Here is a 14808-nt window from a genome sequence, read left to right as displayed (position 1 = left end):
GACACCCTGGCAGAAACTTAAAGATGGGAGACTCCGTACAGTTCACCATGCACCAAGGAGAAAGAGGCTGGTATGCCCTAGATGTAGTACCATGTCCCAAAGAAGAAGAAAGAAAAGACCAAAGACCTAATGACGAGACAACTACAGATGAGGAAAAAGGTCAAGAAAACAACAGGTGCCGCAGCCCTACAGGCCCAAGCCCTGTTGAAGAGGAATCTGCATAAGTTCAAGTAAAGTACAGCAAGTTTTGACCAGTTTGGAAAGTTTGTTTTGCAACGTTTTAAAGTTCAAGAATGTGCCCACATAAACTTGTGTGAGAAAACCATAAACCTTAAGGCTATGAACTGGCTATAGCCACAAACTCTCGCAGTGTAAATAGTTACACCAGAGGGCACCACCGCCACCAGAGTCAGCCTGTTTAGGGGCTTGGCTCGTCTGCAACCAGGAGGAGCCCGTCCGTATATAGGGCCTTGGCTCACCTGCGACCAGAGAGCATGCCTGTTTATGGGGCCTGGCTCTCCACCACAAAGAGGGTACCTGGTCAGCACCAACTGTGGAGGCCGCCTCTGCATCCTGCCAGAAGAGGCTGAAGGCGCGGATCCACCAGGCCAGGTATACCCTGAAACCACCAGCCCATGTAAGCCGCCTCTACATCCTGCCAGAAGTGGCTGAAGCCGCGGCCCACGTGAAAGGGTTTTGGGTGGGTTAACGGACTTGTGGGTGGAGGGTGGTGATGTATGGTACCTGGTGCTTTTAAATGTTTTACATGTTTTAATGTTTTATGCATTTTAAAATGTTGTCTTGCAGCCCGAGGACGTGCTGGTGATAACTAAGGGGGAATGTGGCGCCCCTGACCTGGTCAGGCACCACTGAGTACTGCACCCATGCTGGGAACAGTACAACACAGGTAATCCAGAAGGCTGACCGGGGTGTGGTACACAGGCGCATAGTGATCAGGTCTCACACATGTACCCATGAGAGGACCCCTGGGGATCCCAGGAGGGGGAAAAGCCTTCACCTTCACTGGAATAGTGGAGGGGGCCAAAAGCCTCCATCTCCTCTCAAGGGGTGTGGTAAGAGAGTCTGGTTGCTAGGTGGCGTAGGCAAGAACAGGAGAGGAGGGGCAGTGAGCCAGTGCAGTGTAGAGTTCAGGGAGCTCGAGTGAGGAGCAGATCCCTGGGGCTGTGCAGTCTGACAGCGCCCGCGCAGTGGCTACTGACGGGGGAGAACGGTCAACTAGGAGTGCTACCCGAAATCCATCTTCAGCTAAAGAGAGAGCACGGAGTGGGAAGTAAGGAGACTGCTAGAGAGTACCAGGCCCAAACGGGCGGCAGATCCCGAAGCGGAGATAGATCCAGCTTTCTTTTGCTAAACCTGCCGGTGTGGGGCTCTCAAAGCCCACGCCACAACACCACAAAAGCCGCAGCCACGTAGCCACAGTTAGGGCCCATAGGTCACAGGAGGCAAGCAGCCGGAGTGGCCTGGTCCAGGCGACAAGCAAACGGCAACCGAAGGGGAGAGAGGCTGCAGCATCTTCCCTGGGTGACCCCCATAGGGACTCAAAGTCGGGGTTACCCCAAACCACCAAGGGCTAAGGAAGGCGAGTTAGTAGTCACCCTCACAAGTCAGCCTGAAGGACACCTGGTTCCCACTTGGTTCATCCCAGCTACGCCCGGGTTACTCACCCTGCCACCTGAAGTGAGTAAAAACCCTGAAAGACATTCTGCCTGTGTGGAGTTATTCTGCGCCTTGTGGTACTACGCACCTACACCGGGCCCTGGGGCTTGCCTCACTCTCAGGAGGCTATTCCAACTAACTGCACTCACCATCAGCCCCAGGCGTCCCTTAACCTGCAGTGGCGGTCCCCACTGACCGCAATACTGAGAGTGGCGTCACGACAAGAAGAAGATCTCCTACCTGTGACAAGATCCAGCTGAGTGGAGTCCCTGAAGGTAATGCACCGACACAACACCTGTGGGGCTTCACACTCCGACCCAGTTGTGTAGCTATCACAATTTAATCTTTGAAGCTCATTTTTTCCCTTGTTGCCTGATAGATCCCATCCTTCTCAGATGCCATTGTCACAAAATAATTAATGTTAATGACTTTACCTGTCAGTGGTCTAAACTACAACCCTGATTAGCGCATATCCCAGGATGTAATATCCGCACAATACTACGCTGGGCTTATTATGCATCAAGTAAACAACCAAAGTGATTCTTGATTCTAAGTCCAACGTTAAGAGGCATGGAAATCTGTAAAACTACACTTAACCTTTTAAGTTTATTGTAAAAAATATTAAAGTGGAATCATATTCCAAAATAAACCTCATGTTATAATGTAGCGGTCGCTGTAGGTTATGGTTACATTGCGCTAAAACTAAACAATAAAAAAACAGCTTTGTAAACTAAAGGTTAGACCTCACAACAATCCCACTGGCAGAGACGGGCTGGACTCTGTACAAACGAATGTGGTGGACGGACGCCAGACAGCAACAGACGTACTAATACTCATAACTAAGACCTAAAATATGGAACTTACTGCACCATCTACACAGAATTATTACTGCTGCTTAATAAGTAAAAAAAAAAATCTATCCCTCTATCTATCTATTCCTCTATCTATCTATTCCTCTATCTATCCCTCTATCTATCTATCCCTCTATCTATCTATCCCTCTATCTATTCCTCTATCTATCTATCCCTCTATCTATCTATCCCTCTATCTATCCCTCTAGCTATCTATCTATCCCTCTATCTATCTATCTATCTATATCTATCTATCTATCTATTCCTCTATCTATCCCTCTATCTATCTATCCCTCTATCTATCTATCCCTCTATCTATCCCTCTATCTATCTATTCCTCTATCTATCCCTCTAGCTATCTATCTATCCCTCTATCTATCTATCTATCTATCTATCTATCTATATCTATCTATCTATCTATTCCTCTATCTATCCCTCTATCTATCTATCCCTCTATCTATCTATCTATCTATCCCTCTATCTATCTATCTATCTATCCCTCTATCTATCCCTCTATCTATCTATCCCTCTATCTATCTATCCCTCTATCTATTCCTCTATCTATCCCTCTAGCTATCTATCTATCCCTCTATCTATCTATCTATCTATATCTATCTATCTATCTATCCCTCTATCTATCTATCTATTCCTCTATCTATCCCTCTATCTATTCCTCTATCTATCCCTCTATCTATCTATCTATCCCTCTATCTATCTATCTATCTATCCCTCTATCTATCTATCTATCCCTCTATCCATCATCTATCTATTCCTCTATCTATCCCTCTATCTATCTATCTATCTATTCCTCTATCTATCCCTCTATCTATCTATCCCTCTATCTATTCCTCTATCTATCCCTCTAGCTATCTATTTATCCCTCTATCTATCTATCTATCTATCTATCCCTCTATCTATCTATCTATTCCTCTATCTATCCCTCTATCTATCCCTCTATCTATTCCTCTATCTATCCCTCTATCTATCTATCTATCCCTCTATCTATCTATCTATCCCTCTATCTATCTATCTATCCCTCTATCCATCATCTATCTATTCCTCTATCTATCCCTCTATCTATCTATCTATCTATCTATCTATCCCTCTATCCATCTATCCCTCTATCCATCTATCTATCTATCTATCTATGTATTCCTCTATCTATCCCTCTATCTATCTATCTATCTATCCCTCTATCTATCTATCTATCTATCTATCTATCTATCTAAATCTATCTATCCCTCCCTCTATCTATCTATCTATCCCTCTATCTATCCATCTATCCCTCTATCTATTATCTATTCCTCTATCTATCTATCTATCTATCTATCCCTCCCTCTATCTATCTATCCCTCTATCTATCTATCCCTCTATCTATCCCTCCCTCTATCTATCTATCTATCCCTCTATCTATCCCTCCCTCTATCTATCTATCTATCCCTCTATCTATCTATCCCTCTATCTATCTATCCCTCTATCTATCTATCCCTCTATCTATCCCTCCCTCTATCTATCTATCTATCTCTCTATCTATCCATCTATCCCTCTATTATCTATTCCTCTATCTATCTATTATCTATTCCTCTATCTATCCCTCTCTCTATCTATCTATCTATCTATCCCTCTATCTATCTATCTATAATAATAATAATAATAATAATAATCTATCTATCTATCTATCTATCCCTCTATCTATCTATCTATCCCTCTATCTATCTATCTATCTATCTATCTATCTATCCCTCTATCTATCTATACCTCTATCTATCTATCTATCTATCTATCTATCTATCTATCTATCTATCCTTTCTATCTATCTATCCATCTATCCCTCTATCTATCTATCTATCTATCTATCTATCTATCTATCTATCTATCCCTCTATCTATCTATCTATCCCTCTATCTATCTATCTATCTATCTATCTATCCTTTCTATCTATCTATCTATCCCTCTATCTATCCCTCTATCTATCTATCTATCTATCTATCTATCTATCTATCTATCCTTTCTATCTATCCCTCTATCTATCTATCTATCCATCTTTCTATCTTTCTATCTTTCTATCTTTCTATCTTTCTATCTTTCTATCTATCTATCTATCTATCTATCTATCCTTTCTATCTATCCCTCTATCTATCTATCTATCCATCTTTCTATCTTTCTATCTTTCTATCTTTCTATCTTTCTATCTTTCTATCTTTCTATCTATCTATCTATCTATCTATCTATCCCTCTATCTATCTATCTATCTATCTATCTATGTCTTGATTGACAAAGGCTCACTTGCTCTTGAGTCAAAACTTTGCTACCTGTTCACATGGATCACTAAAGAAACCAGTTTTTTTGCATCAAATTTGCTAATAAAGGTGTTGCCCTCTTCTTGGACAACCCCTACTCATTCCCCTTATTTGCCCCCGTAAAAATAAATAAGCCTATACTCACCTCCGGTGTGGCTGCAGTTCCAGCGATGTTTGAAGCCGCGTTCCTGGAGCGCACGTGACATTTTTATGATACACGGGCCCAGTGACCATTCAGCGCTGGCTTCCTTCTCCTGTCTATGTGATGTTTGAGCACTGCGCTCACATACTACTTAAAGGGAACCTGTCACCAGATTTGGTGACTATAAGCTGCGGCCACAGCATTCTAATATACCGTATATAAGAGCCCAGGCCGCTGTGTAGAATGTAAAAATCACTTTATAATACTCACCTAAGGGCCGGTGCGCTGCAGACTAGTCGGATGGGTGTCTCCATTCTCCAGTACCGGCGCCTCCTCTTTCAACCATCTTTGTCCTCCTTCCTCTGAAGCCTGGATGCATGAAGGGTTCTACATCATACACACTAGCCGGCATTGAGGTCCCGTGCAGGCGCACTACAATACTTTGATCTGCCCTGCTGCAGTGAGATCATAAAGCACAGAAACAAGTAACACAAACTGATATTATTGCACAATGGTAAAGCATATTATATCGAAAAATCTCCCCAAAACACCCTAATAACATGGACCTAAAGAATTATGTATAACATGTCCAGTGATTAGGTTACAAATAAAGTGGCTAAATTGCCCGTAAGATAAATAACCAGTAATCATACATAATATTGCAGAGCCAGTGGCCAATTGAATTATAGGTATCACATAATTTGGTCCAGCAATTACTGCATGGTAAAACAGTGTCACCGAGTCCTGAGTATACAAAGCAAATATAGGGATGATCATGTAATGCAGGATTATTCTAAGCCATACTGCAAAATAAGGAGCTAAAAAGTGTCATGAAACATGTACCTGGATATGCTGTAGCACCTCACTCCCGATGCGTATTTCGGCATGCTGCCTTCTTTCAAGGGAGGTACCCCGGCTCCCGATGCCGAAATGTGCATCGGGAATGGGGTTGTTACAGCACATCCAGGTACATGTTACATGGCCCTTTTTAACACATTATTTTGCTTCCACAGCAGGTAACACTGCATCGGCACTGTCTCACCCCAACATGCACCTTCTCTTGGTGGCTATGAGTCCATTGTATTACATGGAGCTCTTGATGCAGGCTTGTAATAATCGCCACATAAGCTGCCAATTAGTGGTGTCGGAGGGATTATACAAAGCTCATGAATATTGAGGACTACATGGCAGCAGGTTTACCAATATTTCAGTGATTATTTATTACTGATAAAATCATGAATTTATCAAAACAACAACAAACAGCCCAATTAGTGACATATCACTGGAAACGGGGTCTCTGCCTCTATATTATGCTGCTCTTAGATTAGGTGAAAAAACCTGGTGACAGATTCCCTTCATGGTATTTTTGGCTTGATGGTATTCAACTTTTGACCAGAAGTCAACAGCCTATCGGAGGAAATTCTGGTGGCATGAACCTGCAATAAAATGAACAACCCCATTTTTACCTAGTTGATCATCCATAGCTGTATGTTGGGGATATCTCCATGTTTGGCAAGACCAGATGCCATCTTATGTATATGATGATGATTTCAAGATAAGTAAGAGTTGGGTATGCTGTAATTCAGCACGTAGGAACTTTTTGTTTCGGGAAGGGGGGGGGGGTAGTGTTTGGGGAAATAACCCACCACGAGAGCTGTCTGGCAGCTGGCTCCCTTTTCCTTATTGAGAACACAAGTATGTATGGTTGATGTTGATGGACCTATGTAAGAGGTCAGGAGAAATGTTCACCACCTGACAGCTCTCTGAAGAGCATGGCCAACTTTAGCTTTTTCGATGATGACATCATCAACGATGACAATTATGACAATCCCATAGAAATGACATTCCTTTCAATATGATACCCTCATACTGCTCCTATTTTTTTAACATCTACGTCACAACCTGTGAACGAAGGAAGACATCTACGAATGGTGGAGAATTAGGAGTAACTATTGATTACCAGGACTACTCGGTCTATCAGAAGTGGCAACATGAGGTTTATTAAAGGTTTAAGAAGTTGCTGTAATTTCCTCAGGTTTGGTTATTGTCAGGATCCAAGAGTGTTTGTTCTCAGTCTTGAGCCAAGAAGGGAAAGTTCTGATGTCTGATCAGAAACGTAGATGAGAAGCACAGCTGTAGATAATCTGGAGAACAAAGCCTCCCGAAACAATTGACACAGAGGAGTAAAGCACTTAAAATGTAATCAGAGCCAGGCAGTACCCACTCATGTTCTCCATATTCATCCCAAAAACTCCTCACAGCTGTTCTCAAACTTGTCTGGTGACTACCTATAGAGACGTCAACTTTGGTGTTTGACCTCTGACCCTATCACAGTACCCCACTCAAGGATAGAGAGGGCAGGAGAGTGGAGAGTGTATATAAATGCTTTTCATCTCATTATGTTAGTAACACAAAAAATGTATAAAGTATATTTGCCTAAATATATAAATACATATATAAACAATACATACATTCGATATTTTATATACCATTGCAATATGCCACTTTGTGGTTTTGCTGCCTTAAGTCTGAATCTATAATATGCACATTTCAATAATAACAAGTAAACCTTTGCGAGAGTCGGTGAAAGCGATGACGTCATGTAAGGCTCGTGACGTCATAACTGTTCTTGCTGGGGGGAGTAACCTTACATGACCCCACCGCTCTCCAGGGTATCGCTACAGACCCGGCTGACATCTGTATCCACGGGAAATTTCGAGGCTGGCACTGACCGGGAGTGAGCTTTTGAGCCTTGTTCTTAGAACGAGGCTTCATAGCTTTTATTAGAGAATTGACGGACGCTGAGGGATCGTATTTCGCAGTTGAATACATTGGACTTGCAGGATTTTTTTGGGAGCTAATAAGGTAGTGAATGAGGCACTGTCTCTTGTTTTTCTTTATTTATCATCTATCTTTTTATACCTTTCAGGTTTCTATTATTGGACTACATGTGAGTCCGTGGATTACGTCTGACCTTCATGAAGTTTTTATTTTCATATTTTTTTTTTATAAATTGGAGAACAAAAGAGTTGCGGAGTGTTTTTAAAAATAAAATATTTTTTTCCTGATTCTGTGTCTTTTATAACGCTATATTTACCAGGTTAGAAATGGAGGTGTCTGAGGTGCCTCTCCATTACTAACCCTTGGGCTTCATGCCAGGTATCAATTCACAGCTGACATCAACTCCATAAGTATTATGCCGATTGCCAACGCACCAGGGCAATCGGGAAGATCTAGTCAAAGACCCAGAATATAGCAGCCCACAGCTGCCCCTGAAGTGGCGCATCACATTAGATGCACCACTTCAAGGGCGGCTGTGTGCTGCGATATTTAGGCTGGGAAGAGCCAAAAAGCCATGGGGCTTCCCACCAAGATAAAAATGGCCCCCAGCTATGTGCTTTACCTTGGTGCTTGGAAACAAAGTATCACTTTTCTTGCATATTAGGTTTCTTTATTAGGAGCCTTATACAGAGGAGAATGCTCTCACACTTACAAGAAATATTGTGAGACTATAGGTGCATTTACACAGGCCAAATATATCGGAAAAACTCTTGCTCCTTATCATACACCCTTTTAAACCTGACACCAATCACTCAACAAACAAGTAGAATGATCGTTCGCCGACTGATTGGATCATTCATCATCTTTGTCCACTGCATGTAAGAGGGGTGAAATCACAGTCATTAGTCGCCCTTAGGGATAGACACTGACAGCTTGGGGCCCTTGTGCAATAATTGTATCAATATAAATAAATATATATATATATATATATATATATATATATATATATATTTTATGTTACATATATAGCAATATATATATTACATATATATTACATATATACTGTATATAGCATTCTCCAGTGTCCCTGGGGTGCACATATAAATCACACAGACTTATAGCAAAAGTTGTTATTAGAATCTCTCTTCTCCTCAAAACAAATATTTGGAGGAGTAAAGAGGACTTTACACGCAACGACATATCTAACGATATGTCGTCGGGGTCACGGATTTCTTGACTCACATCCGGCATTGTTAGCAACGTCGTTGCGTGTAACAGCTCCAAGCGAGTGTTAACAATCAAAAATACTCACCTAATCGTTGATCGTTGACACGTCGTTCATTTTCAAAATCTCATTGCTCGTTGTGGACGTAGGTTGTTCGTCGTTCCTGAGGAAGCACACCCCGGGAACGACGAAAAACAAGTTACCTGCGTCCTCCGGCAACGAGGTGGGCGTGTTGTTAATGCAGCTGGTCTCCGCCCCTCCACTTCTATTGGTCGGCCGCTGTGTGTCATCACTGTGACGGCGCACGAACCTCCCCCTTAACAATGAGATTGTTCGCGCCCACAGCGACGTCGCTAGGAAGGTAAGTATGTGTGACGGGTGTTAGTGATATTGTGCAGCAATTTGCCTGTGCCGCACAAACTACGGGGGCTGGTACGCTCGCTAGCGATATCATAGCGTGCTTATCTCCCAACTTGTATAAACAGGGAAAGGGATATGTATGTGTAGCACCCACGGGGCAGGAGTTAGCTGTACTCGTCGCCGGGCCGGGGATGTCAGGTCTGGGATGTCACGGGTGGCCCTGCCCGGCTTCGTGGCCCCGAGGTGTACAGTAAAAGGGATGGATGATGATAGGTGGTGGAGGATGTTGGGAGTTATCTCATGACGCCACCTGCAGTATACGGCCAGGGATTAGCCACTGCTGCGGTTTCAGTCCCCTGGGGCGGATGGTGTCACAGCTAGGATAGTTCAGCTTCCCACAGGTGAAGCTAGGCCTCAGGGAGGATGACAAGGGGGAATCAGTGGCCATTGGCGCCGAAGCGCGGAGCGACGGCAACGGCAATAAAGAAGTGACACAGAAGTTGCGGTTCCCGACCTATTACTCACAGTTCGTGGGCTACCCGGAGGCACTGGTCTCCGCTGCGATGGACTCCAGATGATCCCAGGTAAGTCAAAGGTCAGAACCAGTGCGGTAGTCTGTGGGCCCTTCCTCCTTGCCTTTTTAGTGTGGATATCCGTGACCTGAATTACTTGGGGACCCCTGTTCAGTGTTAAATTTACTGTCCCATGTGCAGGTGGTGCGGATCCGCCGTGGGGCCTGACTGTAATTGTCGCGGGCGGGGAGGAGGGTGCCGGCACCTCGCTCACCCCTCTGCTCGGGTCCGGCTGCTGCTGCTCAGTGGTGGCTCGAGCGGTGGGCCGGATCCCGGGGGTTCTCGAGCGGCGCTCCTCGCCCGTGAGTGAAAGGGGATTGGGTTTTGGGATATAGTCTATTGTCCGTGACGCCACCCACGGTTGTGGTGATTTGTAGCACCACCGCTGCTCAATATGGGGTTCCCGGGAGTGGTGATGCGGAGCAGCCAGTTGTTGTGTTGCCCCTCCGTGGGTAGGGGTTGGTGATCCCGGGGCCCAGTGATGGTGTGGAAGGTGCAGGGCCTGGTGGGCGCAGGGACGCTGGGGCAGCGCTGTGCCTTCCGGCACTGTGGTACTCACTCAGCCTGAGATGGTGACACAGTTCTCGGTAAAACACACGGCTGGAAAGACGGTTCCCACGGACGGCTGCACTTGCTCTCCCAGTAGGTAACGGTGATGTCCCTCTGACCTGCACCCAATGTTTCTGTGATGGTAGCGATGGGTTCCCACCGGTAACCCGCTCCCCGGCTTGGATATGGGCCGGAGGAGCCCTACTTTGCCCGCAGACGCTGGCCCCGAGGAACTGGTGCCCTGGCGGTGGCGGTGTTCCCCCTTAATGGTTGGACTTTTGTCTTCAGTCGGGACTTGGTTGTTTGGAGACAGACGTCCCCTTCACTGACGGATTTGGCAAATTATGGCGACTCCTAGCCTTGCCGGGATCCAAGAGGCCCCTGCCTTTGTGCTGACTGTCCTTCGTATACTGCTCCAGACCGCCGGGCCACTACCCGTCCGCGGTCCTTCCAGCAACCTCCGGGCAGTCCCCCTCCAGACGATCACCGCTGTTGCTGACCTTGCTGACACTATCCTGCACTTAGCCGGACCGACTTCAGGTCTTTCTACTCTCACTTTTACTCTTTTCTTCTTTGCTCCACTACTACTTCAGTTTTACTTCACTTAGCATCTTCACTACACACTGTTTACTCCTTCTTTACTCTAGCTCTTCCCTGAGCTGACTGCTTGGTTCTCCCCGCCTCCAGAGCTGTGAACTCCTCGGTGGGCGGAGCCAACCGCCTGGCCCACCCTCTGGTGTGAACATCAGCCCCTGGATGAAGGCAACAAGGATTTTAGTAGCTTTGGTGTTCCTAACTGGGATGTAGGGTGTGGTGGTGTGATGACCTGTGACCCTTGGCTTGCCCAGGGCGTCACATTCCCCCTTAGCAAAACGCAGACCGTCCGCGGGCTGCCCGTCCAACACCGGTTTTATTTTCTGTAAAGTATAAAAAGTAAACATATAAATCATAACATCATCCCACAACAGGAGGCACATTTCTTAAACGTTACTAAACGGTTTTACGGGTACGGTTTCCGCTCTCTCCCACCCAAGCAACCTGGCCCTGATGCTGCCCCTAAAGCCCAGGCAGCACCCCTTGAGCCAAGTCCAACACAAGTTACCCGAGCGGGATCTGTCCTTCCCCTCCAGAGGGTAGCCACAGGTTCCTGTGGTGGCTGGGCCCCAGCCTGCTCTGCTGATGGCCCTCCCTCCAACCTGCCTCTCCGGAGGCGGCAATGCGGAAAACGGTACGGTAAAACAACATATTTACAAGCCACTAACGTTTGTGGTTGCCCTGCAAGTTCACGGGCTTGTCCATGGATAGTTCCCATGCTAACTTTTTAAACGGTCCCCACGGGGACAACGGTGCCGGCTCCGGCCGGTTCAATCACTGTCAGACAATCAGAGTATTTTTCGGTCTCATTTCACTTATTATTTTCAACAAACTTTTTCAAACAGACACACAGGTGGTCCCAACGGGGACTGCTGCAGCGGGCATCCGCTGCCTTTGAGGCGGCTACCACCGCAGGGGGTCGGCCCACTTCGGGACCGAGCAGTACATGGGGTTTTCCTCCCACTGGCAGTTCAACCCCGAACCACTGACAGCCGTTAGGAATGGCGGCGGAGGCGGCATGCTTGGGACCTCTTCCTCCATCAATGATATTCTCTCCGGACCCCCAGCCGCGGTGCTGATGTCCGTCTCCCACTCAATCAGGGCCGGTTCTGGGGTTTGGGTGGACTGATCGCGACGCGGCACGGCTGCAGTGGCCCCTTGCTCACGGGCCCCCACTACGGCAACCATCCTTTGCATCTCTGCCTTCCAATCCATCAACTGCTGCAGGCTCTGTGCCCTCACCTTCACGCAGAATCGGCCGAACTCCCGCTCCAGCCACGCAGCGGTTCCGGCGGGGAGCTCACCCGGGCCGCAGTCCTCAAAAGCTACTCCGCCTCATTTCCCCCAGAGCTTGGGTACTCCCGTGGCGGGTATTCCCGCACTCCAATTCGAGGACGCCGCCATCTCTCCATCTGCGTCCCCCTTAGCTTCTTTCCGGCCACCCCTCTATTGGGGCGGAGTCTTGGCCTTCGCGCCTCTGATACTCGAGAAGACGCTCGAGCGGGAACTTTTCGCGCCAAAGATGGCGACTTCTGGAAATTTTCAGCCGGATACCTCCGGCGGTCACAAGGCGCACCTCTACCCAACGGCAGAGCGGTAAGATCCTGTTCGTGACGCCAAGTTGTCGCGGGCGGGGAGGAGGGTGCCGGCACCTCGCTCACCCCTCTACTCGGGTCCGGCTGCTGCTGCTCAGTGGTGGCTCGAGCGGTGGGCCGGATCCCTGGGGTTCTCGAGCGGCGCTCCTCGCCCGTGAGTGAAAGGGGATTGGGTTTTGGGATATAGTCTATTGTCCGTGACGCCACCCACGGTTGTGGTGATTTGTAGCACCACCGCTGCTCAATATGGGGATCCCGGGAGTGGTGATGCGGAGCAGCCAGTTGTTGTGTTGCCCCTCCGTGGGTAGGGGTTGGTGATCCCGGGGCCCAGTGATGGTGTGGAAGGTGCAGGGCCTGGTGGGCGCAGGGACGCGGGGGCAGCGCTGTGCCTTCCGGCACTGTGGTACTCACTCAGCCTGAGACGGTGACACAGTTCTCGGTAAAACACACGGCTGGAAAGACGGTTCCCACGGACGGCTGCACTTGCTCTCCCAGTAGGTAACGGTGATGTCCCTCTGAACTGCACCCAATGTTTCTGTGATGGTAGCGATGGGTTCCCACCGGTAACCCGCTCCCCGGCTTGGATATGGGCCGGAGGAGCCCTACTTTGCCCGCAGACGCTGGCCCCGAGGAACTGGTGCCCTGGCAGTGGCGGTGTTCCCCCTTAATGGTTGGACTTTTGTCTTCAGTCGGGACTTGGTTGTTTGGAGACAGACGTCCCCTTCACTGACGGATTTGGCAAATTATGGCGACTCCTAGCCTTGCCGGGATCCGAGAGGCCCCTGCCTCTGTGCTGACTGTCCTTCGTATACTGCTCCAGACCGCCGGGCCACTACCCGTCCGCGGTCCTTCCAGCAACCTCCGGGCAGTCCCCCTCCGGACAATCACCGCTGTTGCTGACCTTGCTGACACTGTCCTGCACTTAGCCGGACCGACTTCAGGTCTTTCTACTCTCACTTTTACTCTTTTCTTCTTTGCTCAACTACTACTTCACTTTTACTTCACTTAGCTTCTTCACTACACACTGTTTACTCCTTCTTTACTCTAGCTCTTCCCTGAGCTGACTGCTTGGTTCTCCCCGCCTCCAGAGCTGTGAACTCCTCGGTGGGCAGAGCCAACCGCCTGGCCCACCCCCTGGTGTGAACATCAGCCCCTGGAGGAAGGCAACAAGGATTTTAGTAGCTTTGGTGTTCCTAACTGGGATGTAGGGTGTGGTGGTGTGATGACCTGTGACCCCTGGCTTGCCCAGGGCGTCACATAATCATGACTCCGGGCCCTATGTGCCACTGTGCTCCGGGATCTTGTGGTTACCAGAGGGACGTGAAATCCCTCTGTCTGGCAGATTTTGGTGATCCAACGTAGAGTATATTCCACCCTAGGGCTCTGCACCCTGCACTGCGCCGGTTCCAAGGGAGCAATGAAGCTCTCCCCTTGGCAACCGTGTTTCTACTTCGTCCCACAGGAGCTACCGGTCAGCCAGCTCCTCCACTGTCGTCCCCTGCTTCTTCCAGTCTGCCCGGTCCTAACTGTGGAAGCTCTTAAGAACTCTCCAAAACGACCGTGTTGTTCTGAGTCTCAGACTATTCTGAAGTAAAAACTGTGTGTTTGCTCACTTCCCCTTTGCTGCTCCCATTTTCCTGATGACCCACCAGTGGCTGGGAAAAACTTATTGTTAAGGTGACCACCTTTATCCCAGTTTCAGTGTATGGCTGCTAAGCTGGGAAAGTACCTAAACAGTGTGTGTTGTGTAAGTGAACACCAGTGGTTAACCTCTTCCTTACCCGGTATGAGTATTGCACCTTAAATCAGATGCAATACCCTGTGGCATCGGAAGCCTCAGGGACGCCACATATGGTCAAAAAAAGACTGACTACACTCCTCAACCTCACTCCTCAACCTCACTCCTCAACCTCACTCCTCAACCTGACGTGTCAACAGGTGCATAACTGAACATGACATAAAAAACAAAAAGACAGTTTGCACTCTAATAATGCTTAAGTATGGAAACCATGAATGTGTGAACATGGACCTGCATTAATGCTAAGGAAAATCTGAGAAAAATTAGATATTTAGCATATATAAATGGCCACTTGTATATCTGCCCAGTTGCCCCTTCACGGCATATCTCGTAACTTGGTCCCTAACGCTATGCTGAAGCCTCT

The sequence above is a fragment of the Anomaloglossus baeobatrachus genome, chromosome 6 (assembly GCF_048569485.1).
Source record: "Anomaloglossus baeobatrachus isolate aAnoBae1 chromosome 6, aAnoBae1.hap1, whole genome shotgun sequence".
NCBI lineage: Eukaryota > Metazoa > Chordata > Amphibia > Anura > Aromobatidae > Anomaloglossus > Anomaloglossus baeobatrachus.
This window is presented reverse-complemented; position numbering follows the sequence as displayed.